Source organism: Topomyia yanbarensis, chromosome 2 (assembly GCF_030247195.1).
Source record: "Topomyia yanbarensis strain Yona2022 chromosome 2, ASM3024719v1, whole genome shotgun sequence".
Lineage (NCBI taxonomy): Eukaryota > Metazoa > Arthropoda > Insecta > Diptera > Culicidae > Topomyia > Topomyia yanbarensis.
Genome location: NC_080671.1, coordinates 183,099,576 through 183,118,047, shown reverse-complemented (window position 1 = coordinate 183,118,047; position 18,472 = coordinate 183,099,576).

Below are 18,472 nucleotides of genomic sequence, written 5' to 3'. Positions count from 1 at the left end.
TGAGCTGATGACGGGCTATTGTAGTTGCCATGGTAAATTATAAAGTTTATGGGGCAGTTTTTACGTTCGCATATTTACACTCGATCGGTGATGATATCGATCACATTTCGATCCAACAATGTTTCCCATCACAAGGTTGAGGTCAAGTGAAGGACTATTAACGCAGAGTGGGGAGGGGTAACCTTAATTGTAGCTATAACTCAGAATCAGGCCGCTGCCATAGCTATCAGTGGTATCAGGGGCGGCCTATCGACAGCAGCTACAACAACGTTTATTCATAATGGGAGGAACGGGACTGATGTGGAAGCAAAAAGTTAATAAACGGATACATTATTCCAATCGAGTTGTTTGCCATTCGGAAAAAGTGTAACAACGCTGTACCGGATTGTGCAGAATGTTTCACTATAATGAGCAGAACAGCAAAAAACAATCACGCTGATTGGGTTGTGGTTTTCAAGGTTGCTATCCCTTGTGTTTTGCGTGTGTTTTTTTTTTTGGCGAATAAGACATCATCAGTATAGCGGGTAAACTATGCCAGGGCAATTAGTAATTATGAGTTCAATTGATGCAGAAGTGGATCGTAAGGTAACTGTTTCCGATTTTATAGGTTTTGTTTAAACGCCTGTTGGGAGCACATTCAGGTTGAAGATCTTCTTTCTCTTGAAGCTCCATAGATTGATGCGGGCTACTGAATGTCAGCAATGAATAAAAATTTGTGTCAATAATCAGACTTTTTTTTGGCTTCTGGTCACAAATAGCATATAGTACTTGCACGAATTGAACCAGACCTAGATCACAATACTGATTATTTTAAGCTAAGTCGTCTTCAAAAATTTGACATCTACTAAGAAGGTACGAGGAATATTTTTGTTGTCAAGTTTGGAGGAATTTGGTAAGAGTTAAATTATCTTTCAGGACGGCTGCTTGGCTGCATATAGCGTCGTTAGTGGTCGTTTCAACCGATTAAGAAATACACTATGGATCACCTGTTCCAGTGGTAAACCCAATTCCATAGTGTTATGCAACCTGTGTTTTGAATAAATTATTGAGGGGGTTTAGAATATTATTAATGGTGAACGGAGCCTGGGAACTCCCCAGCATGCTGCCTTAAGTATCGGACCGCTCGCTCCACATACGGATTTTTCGTCAACGATCGAAGTAATTTCGACGTGTATAGACAAAATTGCCCAGAGGTCTGCGGTATTCGGTCAAGAATTGATCAACTTGGCTCCTGCTCTTATGTCATATCAGATACCCTCGAATCATTTTGAGTATTGCCCTTACTGTTTTATGCGAACTCCTGCCACAAAGGACCATTATTTTCTTCGCAAATCGTGAGAAACAAATTATGGCCGTGTCCCATTTAACCTGATTCGCTATATGCGTTTGCGTCCCAACTTGCTTGGTGTACTCTAGTTGTTGTGTGATATATGTTGGAAATGAAATATGCAGCTTTCCGGTAAAACATGGTTAGATTAGCACAAATCAATCTCTAGCACAAACGTACAACAACTATGAATTTACTTCGACTTATGCAGGACGGAAAAACTTCCATAGCATTGGTTCTACGACCGTACTACCGTAAAGTAAACTTCTATATTGAAAAATTACTTTACAGTGCTTTTATTACTTACAACAAGGCAGGTATGACTGGTGCACGTGAGATGCTTCATATAGCTCATATAGCTCACAACTCGCGATAACTGCGTAGTCACAAGTACTCTGACCATTGGTAACATAGACAGGAGGTATTTACCGCATAAAGAGTCATCACCTTCTGATGCTTTCAAAAGCGTTGTATCATGTTGTAGCAGAAATAGGCTTCCGTTCATTATCGGCAGTGATACTAATGCTCATTACATCATTTGGAGCAGCGCAGACATCAATCTGAGAGGCTCTGAACGGATAGAATACTTAAGTAGTACAAATCTCCATATGCCGAGTGTAAGAAACCGATCAACTTTTGTGAGGGTTGGGAAAGTGGAGGTTTTAGACACGCTTTGCTTAAATCTACATCTATCTTTATGGAAAACTTGGTAATTAAATTTCATGGACAGGGTAATTTGTGGAGAGATGCCGCACATTTCTAAAAATCGATCCTGCATCAAAATAAACCATTCAATAATTGATGACATCATTTTTATTAATTGCGACAAGTTTCTAAAATACTGTGAAATGGTTTTTGTCATGAAAAAAAAATTCATCAAATTTCCACGAACATTTCACAAAAAAGGTCATTGCGGGAGAGATGCCGCATGTGCGGGTGAGACGCCGCACTGTGGTCACAAACTGAAAAATGGCGAAAAAAAGTATTTTTAGCTCTCGTTGATGTTTTGTGATTAAGTGTCTTCAGCTGAGTTTCATGAAGTTTGATTCCACCTATAAATCGGCTAGCACCTTTACTTTTCCTAAGGGAGTACTACCATTTCTAGAAACATTTTTTTTTATTCAACATTTTAAAAATGTTTTTGCTTTCGTAACCTTGCGAAAAGGTTAATTTTGAGTAACTTAAACAAGGGTACTACACAGAAAAAAATATTTTGTAATTATTAATTTATTTTCATGCACATATTTGGAGCATGAATATAAATGTAAAATTAAGCTCCACCACAAATACACAAAACTTGTCGTGCTTTATTCAACGAGTTTTGCTATAATTTTACACGTTGATTGAAAATTACAGCTTCATTAAACGAGATACCAATGCACTTTAATGCATTTTTAATCCAATATTGCTGTAAAATAAATGACATGTAATATCACACGAACAAAAGTGTAAAATCACATGCTTTTTGATGCTCCCATTGAGTGCATCGAATTCAACTTAATTTTCAATCAAATTTGCGATTCAAGCTTTGTATGTTTACATTCGTATTGATTTACATGTCGTTTAAGGTTCAAGTTACCTTTTTTGAGCATGTGTTAGTTTTGAACGCTGGGTAGTATGAGTAGGAAAAATTGTGTTCAGCTTTGCCACCGGATTATCCATTTAAACTTTTTCAAAACTCCAAAAGAAGAATATCGGCCGATTTATTAGATCACAACGATTCAAATCATACAAAATAGCTGCTGCAAAAACTATCGGTTTCGTTAAATGGTGCTTTTGAAAAAGTGACTGTGATTTTTGTCACACTACCACACCGTGCTCGGGTGCGCAACACAACAGGGCAATGAAAAAACACAGCCACTTTTTCAAAAGCACCATTCACCTAAGCCGATGGTTTTTCCAGCAAGTATTTTGCATGAATTGAATCGTGATGATCTAATAAATCGACTGATATTCTTCTTTTAGAGTTTTGAAAAGGTTTAAATGGATAATCTGGTGACAAACTGAGCACAATTTTTCTTACGCACACTACCAAGCCTTGAGGTAACTTGAGCCTTAAATTTCATTATTTTTTGGTGTGTATTTATCTATATGTTTGTACGAACAATATATATCTATGTGATAGTAGCGGTTCCTTGAAAGCAGCGTTTGGCTGTTTCTCCCAACACTGAATTTATATAACTTAGGTTTGTTCTTGAAAGATTCATTTTGAAAAAGCATCAATTCGTTGAAATTTTCGTTTTTATCCCAAAATTGACATCACTGCAAATCAACGGTTCACGAAAATTAGTGCCTGAAACTTTAAAGAATAAACCGAAGTAACCAATACTTTGATACATATCGCCCGTTTAAATATATAGATAAATAGACTCATAATTCTATATGTCACTGTATTAAGTCCGTTAGTTTGTGGATATACCTTATTAAGAACCTATACCTGACGCAAATGATCATTTAATGACATTCCGAGGTGAAAAAAATACATTTTAACTACGCATCCTCCTCCATCGAGTGCGGCATCCCACCCGCAATTTCCATGCGGCATCTCTCCCAATTGTAGGGGAGAGATGCAGCACGACGACATTGTCCTCTAAAATTATAGATGACCGTGTTCATGATCAGAATGCCTTCTGAAAGGTCCCAGCTATTCAACCAATACATGAATTACCAAAAAAAATCGAACAATTTGAAAAAAAAAAAAGAAATTTTAATGTAGCGCTGAACAATTTTCGTCACTTCATGATGCAACTGGAAGCACATAATCATTAATAAAACTTTCGTAAATTAATAATAAGGATTTTTTTTACATCTCTAGTATTGTAATTCTCCGAAAGAAAATCTCACAATATCATATTACCGTATAAAAGTGACCCCATATAGAGAGTGCGGCATCTCTCCCGAAATTACCCTATTCTCCGACAATTAGTCAACTAGACGACTTGGATGACGTCGTAGATGCGACAAACTCGTTCATAGTAGCATCCCACGAAGAAGCTTGTCCACTTCGTTCTGATAAATCGTCTAGGGGATCCCCCTGGAGGAAGGCTGAGCTTTAAAGTGTGAAGAAGGACATATCCTACTTCACACTTGGATAAGGAGAGTTTGAACCGGCGTCAGTTTGATGACTCCAGAGTTTTCAGCGAGCGAGCCGGTTGGCTAAATCTATGTACTAATTTCTCTAGTCTGAACGAACTTCTTAAAAACTAGAGGCGTTTTGACGGACGAAAAAGATGTTCTCAATTGTCTCTTCGACACACACTTCCAGGTTGTATCGAATCGGAGCTGGACAATATTCACATCTCTCATTCCGGTGTTTCGGACTCGTGGGCGTTAGCACGCACATTGATTACCACTGAATCGGTTAAATGGACAGTCGACAGCTTTGCTCCATACCAATCGCCTGGAAAAAATGGATGCTGGATGCAAAGGGATTTGATATTCTCAAACATTTCTTGAAAAAGATTATGCTTTCCACTTTTGCTACGGTTGTATCCCGAAAGCATGGCGAGAAATAACTGTTAGATTTATTTCCAAAGGGGGGCGCTCAAGCTATGAAGAAGCCAAGAGTTTTAGGCCTATCAGCTTATGTTCTTTTCTTCTAAAAGGTTTGGAACGGATAATCCATCATTAGGAACGTTAGTTTAGTTGAATATCCACTGCACCAAATGCAACTTTTATATCAGTGTGGGAAATCTACGATCACTCTGCTCCACTGGGTGTATTCCTAGATATAGAAGATGCTTTTGACAATGCGTCCTTCCTGTTCTATTCTGGAAGCGACGCGCGGTCATGGGATATCTGCATGTTTCTTGGGTTGGATAAACGCAATGCTTAGTAACCGCATTCTTTACTCTTCACTGCGACAGGCTAAGATACGGAAGTTGAGTATTTGCGGTTGTCCTCAGGGTGGCGTTCTGTCACCTTTGTTATGGAACTTGGTTGCCGACGGTTTGTTGAAGAAACTCAATGAGCTTGGATTGCCAACCTACGGGTTTGCTGATCATTACGAAATACTAATTACTGGATTTTGCATCGGAGCAATCGCCGACGCCGGCGGTAAAACATGATGATGAGTTATGTTCTATAAATGACCATGCGGTAGACTTGGGTACAACGCCCAACTCATACTTAGCAGAAGGCAAAGAATTCATCACATTTCTTTTCGATCATGTTCATATGAGCCTGCCTAGTTCTAGTTTTCCGTTCTAAGTTTATAACTGATTCACTCTAGAACACCTATCCGTCTTTCAATTTCATTGCTTTTGTTTCTCTTAGTCTTAAATTTGCTTAAAATGGCCAAAAAAATCGATAAAGCATTAAGAGCTGCCGAACAGTGGTGTCGATAAGTTGAATTATCAGATAAGTTAAATTATCGTGTACGATGGATTTACGAGCACACAGACTGGGACGCTTTCGAGAACCATTTTGTGGAACATTTTGATCGACAGAATAGTTCCACACCGGATCAATTAACCGAACTCATGAAGCATGGTGCGGAACCGAGTATCACCCGGGCCTGCGTTTCATTAGTGGAATTCCAAGGTGGCATTGATAATCAAAGAACGACGTAAGGCGCTTCGATTTCTACCGAATACCGTCGTCTTCGAAACCTTGATAGGAAAGTAATCAATGACGCAAAAGCAGCAAGCTGGTCTGAATTCATTGGGGGTATTAGCTCCGATTCATCGACAGCTGAAAGCTGGAGAAGACTCAACACACTAAGCGGTAAAAGACGGTAAGTCGACTACTCTCTAACAATCAATGGTAACGCAATAACCGAACCTACCCTCCTCGCTGACGAAATCGGCCGATAGTTCGCTCGCCTGTCGGCCGACGAATACCTCCATGTTAGCTTTCTCAGGCGAAGAAGTACGCTGGAAGCAACACCGACAACCTTCTCACCAGATCCGAGCAAGGAGTACAACAAACCCTTTTCAGGAATCCAATTCACAAACGCGCTCAACACCGGACGAAGCAAATCAGTTGACCTGGATAATATAGGCTACCCAATATTGAATAATTTACACCACATGAGGGTAAACGAGCGCTGCTAGATAGTTTTAACACAGCAAGGGAAGGTAGGCCCTTCCCTAACTCCTGGCGTATTGCTTTAAACGTTCCTATTCCCAATAAGTGTCAAGGAACTAGAGCACCGAGTGGTTTTAGATACATCAACCTACTCTCATGCACAGGGAAAGTAATGGAAAAGATGGTGAACAAACGCCTCACCGAACTTCTGGAGGTAAACAATCGTCCAGACCACCGCCAGTTCGCGTGTCGGAAGGGTCTTGGTACGGGAACCTATTTGGGCGCTTTCCGGGAGATTGTCAGTCAGGCGGTAAATAACGGACTTCACAGTGACATAGCCATCCTTGATCTCGCGAAGACCTACAACAGTGTGTGGCGTGAGGGTGCACTTCAGCAGCTGCACCGTTGCACAGTGGTCCCCCATAGGCCAATAACACCAAAAAAAAATATTTCGTCAAACGCATGTTTTTATCTTGCGATTACATCGTTTACATAAACTGGTTTTCTTATTATATATAAGAATGCATAGGGTGGTTCGTTATTTACTAATTATGTAAATAATATCGATAATCGACTGCTCGCCAGAATAATGTTTTTGTCGATCTGTTATTTTTAATATTCATATTTTTTCCAGACAACACTACTATTAGCTGTGTATTGAATTATAAAATTCAGTTTCTGGAGTATAAGAAGAGACTAGAAAAATGGGTTTATTTGTATATGTAATAGAAAAATTAGCCTTAAAATTTCAATAAGACTTTAACTAACTTTGTCCCTCGATATCCTTCCCGAACTTCTTTTCAAAATGGTATTTAGGCTGTCCAGTTTCACTTAAACTAGGATTCAGCTGCGCATCTCTGCGCCCAGACTGCCTAGAGAATCTAAGATGTTGTATATGTTTAACGGGATAATGCAAGCCAAAAAACTTTATATCACATTGTCAAATTATATTACGTTAATAATTACTATTGATATCGAAACTATATAGCTTAATATTTATTTTCCCAAAATTTCTTATCAATCGAATCATTAAAACTTGAGTTATATTAATTTATTTGACATTTTTCTTTGAAATACATGTCGTTACGGAATATTCAATGTACGAGGCTAATGTCTCACTCCACCTCGTATTACAACTACGTTCTCAAGTGCGTTAAAAACCCAATGTGATTAATATTTCCGAATAAACTTGAAATCATAAACTATTTCTCGTTTCTCCATTTTAAAATAGCTGGTACGCTAACGGAGGTTTTTTTATTATGGGATATTTTTTATGGTAGGAAAACACATTTTTATTGACGAAAACCATAATTTTAAAGGTAAAAATACATGACCCAAATTTACTATAGAAATTCACTTTTGTATCAAAATTTGCATTGAGTAGATTTATGACCGCCTCCCTTAAGGAATGGAACCACTGTGCGTTGAGGAGTGCGAGTGAATCTCGGTCACTTCATCAAGGAATATTTGTGTTACAGAAAATTTCGAGTCGTCGTAGGAGAATGCCAATCGAATCTCTTTACTGAAGCCAACCGGGTTCCTCAAGGATCGGTACATGTTGTAAGCCTTTTCCTCGTGATTATAAACACGCTTTTCGCTGCTCTTCCAAATGGTGTATACATTTGCGTGTATGCCGATGACGTAGTGCTCGTCGTTACCGGAAAGACGACCGGCAAAATTAGAATCAAACTGCAAGCGACTGTCAACGCAGTCGGCCGTTGGGCAGACCATGGTGCAGTACGATCGGCCTCAAATCTGCTACCAAGCACTCCTATAGATGGGCAGTGGCGGCGACCGTTTTTCGAAGGGCCTTAACTTCCTCGACAGAACATCGGCGACGACGGTGTAATCCAACAACTGACCGACGAACTCTACCACAGTTTCACCGGATCGCAGTTACCAAAACTGGCACGTATTCACAGAACTAGTCCCGGGCCCGGACGGATTGAGGCCCGAATTTGGATAGTAGTCTGTCCAGATCAATTAGACTGGGGGCCCCCGGCGAATCACGACATCCATTGGCCATCGAGAAAAACTGTGACCTACTCATCCCGATATGCTGGGTTCCTGGTCACTGTGGGATCAAAGGGAACAAGAAAGCCGACCAACTCGCTACCCTCGGTCGAAGAGTGCGAGTCTTTCTTACAAGAGAGGAGCCGTCAGCTGACAATAAAGGCTTTTGTGAAGGAGGCTATCGATCATTTTGTGAACCAGTGGAGGAGTCAGTCGGGCCACACTCAAAAAGTTAAAGGCTCGATCGCAAAATGAGCAGATCGCATTAGTAGAACCAAGCAGAAAGTACTTTACCGACTTTGGGTGGGTCATACATGGGTTACACACGCTCACACCGTCTTCTGTATTGACCCACCAGTATGCGCGACGTGCGACATTAGAGCCACATTAGAACACGTTCTGTTTAACTGCCGTGAACTAGAGGATCTCCGTCAGAAGCGTACTCTACCCAATTCCATTCGGGATACCCTACCCAACGACCCAGCCGAAGAAGAGATACTGATAGCTATTCTCAAAGAAGCTGATTTATTTGACTCAATCTGAAGCAATTCAAAAACACACCAGACCTCCACCTCATTTTCGTCGGATGCAGAAGGAATTAGAGGGATTTTCAAGGAGAACAAACCAACTGCATTACAATTTATTAAGATTAAAAACAAAATCTAATCAATACCTTTTCCTTATACAGCGAATGACCTGCTAGGATAAAGCCGCTAAATAAATAAATGAATAAATAAATAAATAAAACAATAAATAAATAAATAAATAAATAAATAAATAAATAAATAAATAAATAAATAAATAAATAAATAAATAAATAAATAAATAAATAAATAAATAAATAAATAAATAAATAAATAAATAAATAAATAAATAAATAAATAAATAAATAAATAAATAAATAAATAAAGAAATTCATACCAGCCCGGGGACAACTTGACAGCTCCTACATACGGAACTCAAAAGCAAATGTTGTGGCGATTTGGTGATGTCATAGCGGCTCGAATGGAACAAAACTTAAAAAATTCGTATTTCATTTATTATTTTCTATATCTGTAAAAAATAAACAATTAAAAGATTTCTATCACCAAATTTATGTCGCTGTTCAAATTAGAAACTGTTCTCGTTTCACCATACCTAAACAGAAACATAGATTCCATTTTGGATCTAAAAATCAACAAAAAAACAAAAAAATAGAAATCGATACAAGATAGATACATAAGAAGACAATGGCTTGCAAAATCGATACACTTCCACTTATATTGGAATTTTCGAAATTCTTCGGGATCGAACCAACATTTCCCCAGACATGAAATCCTCCGGTAGAAGCCGTTCCATTGTGGTTCTGTCAGGCTGGAGCCGAGTAAAATGCGAAAAGAATTTTGGAGGGATCCGTACCAAAACCATCGCAAAATCTTCCGAACAGAATTATTGCAAAAGTCGAACAAAACTCTGGCAAGAGTCGAACATAATTGTACATTCCTGGCAGTATTTTTGCTAAAACCGGGCTCTACTGGTTTCCTGCCAGAATTCTGGTAAAAGCGCACACATTCTATCCAAAACCAATTTTGCTAACTTTGTAGAAAATGCGACATATTTCGTTTATATAATATAAAAACTAGAATTCTTGACGTTCTTAATTGATTTGTTAGTCATGGTGATTTGCTTTCATTGGCCAAAATGTTTTTCATTTATATTTCTCGAGGAAAAAGCACCAATGATTTACCGATTACACACTTCACACAACAAGAAAACCAAAAAAAACGCAATTAGGAAGGAAGAGAGCCGGGTGCTAAAAACAACGACTTCCAGCTAAATTTATAATAAGATTTATGTAACTTTGCTGACAGTTTCCAGTCCACATTTTGGAATACGCTTTTTTCTAAATATTGTTCTAGCTACACTGAAGGCGTTCATAACACACGTATCGAAACACGCTTTTCTCTTGAAACTATTTCGTTTCGTTGTTCGTGGTACTGGTACTCGAAACAAGCACTATCTGTCAAGTTGTCCCTGGGTTGATTCGTACTAATAGACATACAAAACTGTTATTTTATTACAGAATATAATTCTATGTATCATTTTAAATCAAAATGCATTTAACTAAAATCTTCCTAAATGCGATAGTTTTCAATATATTTGGAATTTTGTTCCAACAAAAACAATTAATTCGTGTAATTTTGCCCGTTTTAAAGGTTATTCGCGTTACCCTATCATAAAATGTCAACAATCTAATGTTTATCGTTTTAAAGACGTAAAAGAAACTTTTCCAGTGTAATTGGATCATGGAGAAACTTTCGATAAAATAGTTTTTCTAACAACAATTTTTATAATTAACTATTATAACATTATTTTTATAATTCATACTATTTTCAGTCAAAAATATAATTTTGTTTTTAGAGATGCTATTCTAAATCAAAGTGCTCATAACAAAAATTTTCTGAAATGTGGTAGTTTTCGAGATATTTTAAATTTTGTTTAAAAGTTGATTGAGGGGTGATTGACTGTCATATTTGGAGAAACAAATTGTGTTATTGAACTTTTTGTGCAAAAAACTTATTTATCTTAAAATACCTCCAACTCGAAGAATATACTTTTTATTTTAAATCTTTTGATTCCATCGAAAAAGTGAGAAAATTTCCTAATGAATGGTGTTCTCACATCTTTTAGTTAATTAGTTTTGATTACCTTTTATTTATAACGTAGCTAAAAGCTAGTGTTTTTGATAAGGTTTTGTTAATTTTCTCAAAACACTGAACTATGATTATAGCAATATCTATTATCCAAAAGTTGAGTTTTATGACGATTAATAATTTGTTCTTCAACATTTTTATGTTGAAGAACAAATTATTAGATTCCTATCTCTCCTCGTTTCTTTGTAATTTCATTACCAAACCTTTCCTGTAATCGACATGCATGTGCTTAAAAGACTCTAATCTAAAAAATATGCTTTATATCGTTATTTCCAAGGCTCCATTGAAAAGCTTTCGATCTATGTACGAATATCTTTTAGTCAAGTGTACTAAATGACTTTTTACTAGTAAAATAACTCAAAATTAGCGTTTTTAGAGAGTTTTGTAATAATTATAATTATTAATCAACTAAATTTATCTTTACTCTTGTTCATTTGGAGCTCCTTAACATTTTCTATAACTGGTTATTTGACACTTTATCCCTATCGCTTTTCATTTCGCTGCAATTAAATAGTTAACGCAGCATAACCTTACCTCAAATGTAGTGGGTTCGAAATCGTTGTTGTTATATATGAAACGAAGTGATAAAAATGATTTTGCGTCGAAACAAAAAGAGATAATAAAATGGAGCCAAAAAAAGAATTGTAGAACTTGCTGAGATGCAATTATTCTATGATAAAATGGTGATGTTCACTATTTACTATTTTAAGAAAAATAACGAAAATGCTAATAATAACACAAATTTTAAACTAATTTGCTTCTAAAAGAATACTAAATTCACTTAACTGAAAGGTAATGATACATTTTTCTCTGCAAATTTTTTCTGGCTTTCGAATGAAAATAAGAAAAGGTACAGTAAGTGCCATACTTTTCCAATTAGAGCTAGTATTAGTGAATATGAGATAAAAACATCCAAGTTCAATAAGCCAAACACATGAAAACAAGAAAAGATAAGTGCATCATGTCAAAGAAAGAATTAGGCAGCTCTTCAAGACTAACATTCTGAATTATTAAAATGATGATGTTACCTATTAAGATTTTCGAGAAATGAACGAAAGATCGATCAAAATTGTTAAATTTTTAATAAATTATTTTGTAAAGGTTATTTAACCTCATTAGCTAAAACATATGAGGACATCACTTTTCTCACCTAAACAATGGACCTAAAAGATTTGAAATACAAAGTATACTTTTTGAGTTAGAGGTATTTTGAGACAAATAGGTTTTACATTTCTTATAAAAGAAATGTATAGAATTCGCTCAAACTTTCAAGATTTTTTCCGAGGCCCGGAGGGCCGAGTCTTATATACCAATCGACTCAGCTTGACGAATTTATATGTTTTTAGACAGCTTTAACGAATACCTTTTGAACAAGCTATAGATTGTTGAAATCGGACTATTATCAAAAGAGATATTTAACATTAAATGCGAACGAAAGATTTTTATCATTTCCCATTGCCAGAAATATGACCAAAAACATGTAATCTATTATTAACGCCAAAACGGCTTATTTTAGGTCAATAGTATCTTCGGAGAATTTAATGGAGGCAATATGCCCTTTCCTTTGGTATTGTGCTTTTGCTGATTAATCCCCCTGTGAGTGAGATATTTTCACAAATTTTCTTGGAAGTGATTATATCGAAATGATGCCTTAAGCAAATTTGTAACTCTTACTTTTGCGAATAACTTTACTGAAGACTTCAAATACCTATTTTGAATACTTTAAAAGTCATGGCTTGTTGTTTGTGTATTACTCTTTGTCGCCTTATTGTTCAATATAGTAATAATCCATTGAAATAAGCCAAACATTATTTCAATAAAACGAATTTTCTATTTCATTTTTCTATCTACAACCGCTAGAAATAATCACCGAACACTTCCAAGTTGTCTGGAAGGAACTTGATAACTTATCAGTGCAAAAATGTTCATTTGTACGAACCTTCTGACGGCAATTTTTCTAACTTATAACCATCGGATCGATCGGAAAAATATCGGAAAATGAAAAGCGAAATAAATAACTACAAGCGTAGCCAAGAGAAAGTTTTGGGGTTTACCACCATACAACACCCCCTCCCCCCCCCCACCACACCCAACAAAAAATATTGGATTGAAGTTGAAAATTTATTGATGCTGACTGATTTAATTCAATATTACAATAACAATTATCTGATCCGTAGATTGAAAACCTGTTGTTGTAAACATCATGAGGACTTTTGATAAATTGTCGGAATCGGGTCCTGATATGTAACTGACCTATTGGTTTTGATTTCACAGTTGTCTAATTGCATCAATATCAAATTCCTGCCTGAAAACATTCCAATAGAAAATTCCAGAATTCTGTAATTAATCATAATCCTCAGATTTATTTTCAAATTGAGCTCGTTTTTTTAGAGATGTACTGTAATAAGGGTGTTTATTTAATAGGAAGCGAAGTTAAAATTGATTTAATGAAACATAGAACTGCTCACCAAAAAATGCATAACTTTCAACATTTGCTAAAAATGTTTTTGCCTTTCTCATTCACTCTAAAATTTCGTCAATCTAATCCCGACCCGGAGGGTCCAGTGCCATATGCCAATCGACTGAGTTCGTCGAGATCGGAAAATGTCTGTGTGTGTATGTGGAAAAAATGTGACCTCTGTTTCTCAGAGATGGCTGAATCGATTTGCACAAAGTTAGTCTCAAATGAAAGGTACAACCTTCCCATCGGCTGCTATTGATTTTTTTATTGATTGGACTTCCGGTTCCGGAGTTACGAATTGAAGAGTACAATCACACAGCAAATTCCCATATAAACTGAAATGAAAAATTTTCAGAATCGCATTTGTATTTTTGACGCCAAATGCCTTTAAAATGCATGAAACATTGAGATGTTTGGCAAAAATGAACTTTTTTGGACTTTGGTACATTTTTGCCTTTCTCATATAGAAAGGTTATGCAATCACTCTAAAAATCGTCAATCATATCGGCCCGGAGGGAGTATGCAGTGAGGGGTTGCTACTTTAAAATTAAAACTAGTTTAAAATTTCTTAACAAGTTGAAAATTTTCGGCAGGACCTGGACCTCCCGGATCTTTCTCCATGATCCACCGCTGGTTTCAAGCGATGTTTTAGTATCACATAGTATCTCAAGATCGTGGCTGTCGATCCATTGTATGTATGTGCAAATCGTACTGAACATGTAATATTCATTTCCACCATTGTATTGAACATAACCAGCCATGGAATCGTAGTCTGGACAAATGAGACAAGCACAATTGCACCACTAAGTGGATTAAAACAGGTTTATATTTTGGGAATGCGTCGAGTTGAGACGAAAACGTAATATGATTAATAACGAGGATAACACTTTCCGAATGTAGAGAGAATTTTATGAAAAATGACGATTTCCATTCGACTCTAGCAGGTTCTGATCAATTTTGATGAGCATTTGATTTTTGTTGTATGACCAATTATATGTATAGGTCAAATGTTTAAAAATAGTAATTTAAGGTCAAGATAGCATCATGTTGAAACCGCCAATTTCGGAGGTTTAGTATCTTCGATGAGTTTTACAAACGTTAAACAGCGCATCATTTGATAAAATAATTTTGACGGTATATCGTCCAAAAAGTATTTATGGTGAATTTTCTCATGTTAATATTCATGACTACAATAAAGTCTCAACAAATTCGCTAAAGACACGAACCTTGTTACTATTTTCTGGAAAATAATTCTGCATAATTTTAAAACTTTAAAAATTATAGTTTCGGAATTATGCCGTTTGGACAGTAAGATCGATTTTCACCAAACCCCCACCAAACCGAATTTCTAGCTACGCCGCTGACCGTAGAAACAAAGTCGTTCTACACTCGTTCACAAGAAACTTCTTCGAATGCTGAATATCTATTATAATACATTGACACCCCAATTTTATCAACCAAATATGATTTTTTTATTGCATCGAACTACAACAATTTTTAGGTAGCTTTCAAGGAGTTATTTTATAGACTTCTTCCAAAATTTGACGAACCTATTCCAATTCGTATACCAATTAATTGGTATACTTAAGGGTTTATATGTTGCAGATAGAGAAAATACTGAAATTTTCAGCTTTTTTCCTACACAATAAAGCTTATTAAACAATTTTTCCTAATAAGTTTGTGAAAATTATAAACTATTTGAAATTTTTAAATAGTTTAATTTTTTATTTAACCGTGATTTTTTAATAAATAGTGACCATCGCTTCACAACGTAGTCTATTTTTCATGGCTTGCGGTGAGCACAATCTCTCGAATTGCTGAACTGAAAATTATGGAATAGAAATTAATTTTTAGTATTCTTTGCAGATTTAACTCGCCGCGCAGATAGCTCTGAATTAGACCCGCTGGTGCCCTAAGACGATTTCGCTAGATTTTCGGAGCACTGTGCACCCAGTGCATTAACGCAAGTGACGGAAGGCTATCGAAAAGTTTCGTGAAAATTAAAATTCCAGTAATGATGATGATTTCCCCAAACGGTTCGTTTTCGAGAGGTTTTTATTTGTTCTTTGGCATTAGGATTAGCGATAATAATTCAAATCAAGGATACTACTGGGAAGTCACCTTTAGAAATAGTCGATGTTGAAGTAAAATTTGGAACTATGCACGCATGCACTTCAGAGATAGCGTGATATCTGGAGCTGCGATTTCATTTCAACGCTTTTTTGTGAAAAGGGCGATACTCACAAATGTAAACATAAGGCTTTTTTTATACATGCGAATGATTAATAAATAACCCCTTTAGGAAAATTCAGTTTTCCCACCACAATTTAGATATTTCTAGAGAAAATTTACAATAGGACGTAAGTAACAATGAGAGATTCTCTTTGGGGTCTTTCTCTTCTGTTCATTACTCGGCCCCTTCAACATTTACTATTCTACTCTTTGCATAATATTCTAGTAAAAACCGTCGGCTTTCGATATGTACTGTAAAATTAGTGCAAAGTGTTGTAGTGACGTCGTAATAAACGAAAGAGAAAGTAAACAAAGAGAGGCTCTCAATGTTACTTACGTCCTATTGAAAATTTTCTCTAGATTTTATTAACAGAGCAATAACAATAATTCGATGGTATGTCTATTTTATGGGCCATTTTTTCGCTTTCCTATTGATTTGGTTTGAGATTTCTAGCACTGATGTTGTCCTATGCTGATTTGAGCGATTCTCTGAGTCCTGCCACTATCCCATGTAGTATGTGTTATCAAAAACATCGCGAAGCATCAAGTTCCAAATGTTCTCAAACGATATAATATCCGAAGAGAGTGATAAGAGTTATAAGAAATGTCTCATCACACTGTTAGGTGGATTAAAAGCGTTTTTAACACAAAAAGTTCAATAGCTTAGTAACGATTGAGATTTGATGGTATGTGTAGAACTATTTTTTTCTCCGAATATGACAGACAATCACCTTTCGAGAGGAACCCCTGTATAATCGAATAAAAAAAAGCAAAAAACATGCAATGGTACTGGAAATTTGACGTGCACCAATTAACCACCTTCAAAAAATCAGAAGACGAAACATTAATGTTGCAAATTCAAACTGACCATCTTCGACTTTGTCCAGCTGTGACCATTCACCGTTTCATCTAGTAGACTAGCTCTCGCAACCAACCACCATACCAACCGAACGGGGAAGTAGAATGTCGTAACTTATGGAACATTCAGCACCGCTAGCTACCCCGTGATCACGTAGCAAGTACCAGATGACTCCCGCTCGATCGGATTCGAAAACCCGAAGCAAAACAAAACCTCGAAAGGGTATAGCCTCATATAGACACGACCTACCTTTTCCACACCGCGCCGGTGTGTAACACACAACGGTTCCACCATTTAGCTGGCCTGTACAAGTATGTTGTAGCGAGAGAGTTGGGGCCTATGATCTGCTATGGGGGCAGGTCGAGGGAGAAGCGCACGAATAGAGCCGCCACCACCGCCGCCGTGTATATCTGACTATAATTAAATAATATGCATGCTCATATAGGTACAATACTACAACCGGCCCGCCACAGCAGCGTAACAGCAGCTGCTGGAGCGAAAGAGAGGCCCGATTCGTATCTAATGTGGGTTGCTAGCCGGGAAAAGGGGTCAAGTCGTTTACAGAAAAGCAGCAGAGAAGTGTCTCACTAGCACCAGCATCGCCGGTTGGGGTGGCCGGATTTGTTACTTACAATCAATACCTACCACATGCGCCGGTCGCCACTTTGCTGCTCATTCATCACCGCTAATCGAATGGAGGTTGTGGAATAAAATTGTTGAATAAATATAATAACAATAAATACGAGCGAACCAAACTTCTTCGGAACGATTTCTACCGCGTGGATGACGTGGACGGTTGTGAAAGATTTCGCGATCGAGTCAGCCTTGAGCTACGCCTACCCGGTGCGGCGGCGTGGCCGTACGAACTTTGCCACTCTGATGACTGATTTGTCAGCGACGATGAAGGGGGCCTTAAGCGGATTGAGCTTCGTAGGTGTGGGACGAAAACGCGTTTTTGTTGTTAGTGATTTAATGAGGTTCCTGATTGTAAACTGGATTTCATCGTTAACCAAACCGTAATGGCATTTTGCTTCCGAGAGTGGCCTTGAATAACACGTTCTGTGACGCCCGTGTGCAACAGGATAATGAGCAAGACGACCGTTCTGTGGAGCGGGTGGAGGAATTAAAGGTACGTTAAGCTACCAAGTCGTAAATTGGCATACGTAAGGATCACTTGAGAGTGCTTGTATACTGCGAACAATCACAAATGATCTTAAAAGTGATTTCAACGAAATAATAGCAACGAACCCCGCTGTCGAATTAAAACTATTGTAGTATTTGCAAACGGGATTGCCAAAACGTAAATTGTCCCAAATCCAATGCCAACAGTAAGCACAGGCAGCGCCAAACGAAAACTTTTCGAAAAGGCTGAACCAAATTCAGTGCATGTCACGACGAAGGACCCGGCCCTCTCTGTACTCTTTGATCTTTTAACCCAGGAACGCGCACACACCCAACCGGCCACAAACAAAGTTGTTTACTTCCTTTCGAAATGGACCCAATTCGTATTGAAGCGGTAAGACCAGTTTCTCGAGGAGAAGCCCTTTCGAAGGTAACACCTTTTCACTTTCGTTCGGTCGGTAGGTTCAAACCAAGCGGAGCTGGAGACATAACTCTCGTTTCACTTTCAGTGCTGCTGCAGTTACTTAACTTTGACATTAATAGGGGAAACGTGGCCTGCGGGGAATTACATGTACCGTTTTGAGTATCGACGAAAAAAAAAACGAGTTTGGCATTGTGTGTCTGTACCACGATTGTCGATTCGAATTTGGTCCATTTGCAGCACAGAACACGAAGTCTTGAGCCGCACCCAACTCCGCCAGCTGTTGAATGGTGTAGGTCGGTATGCAGATTGCGAT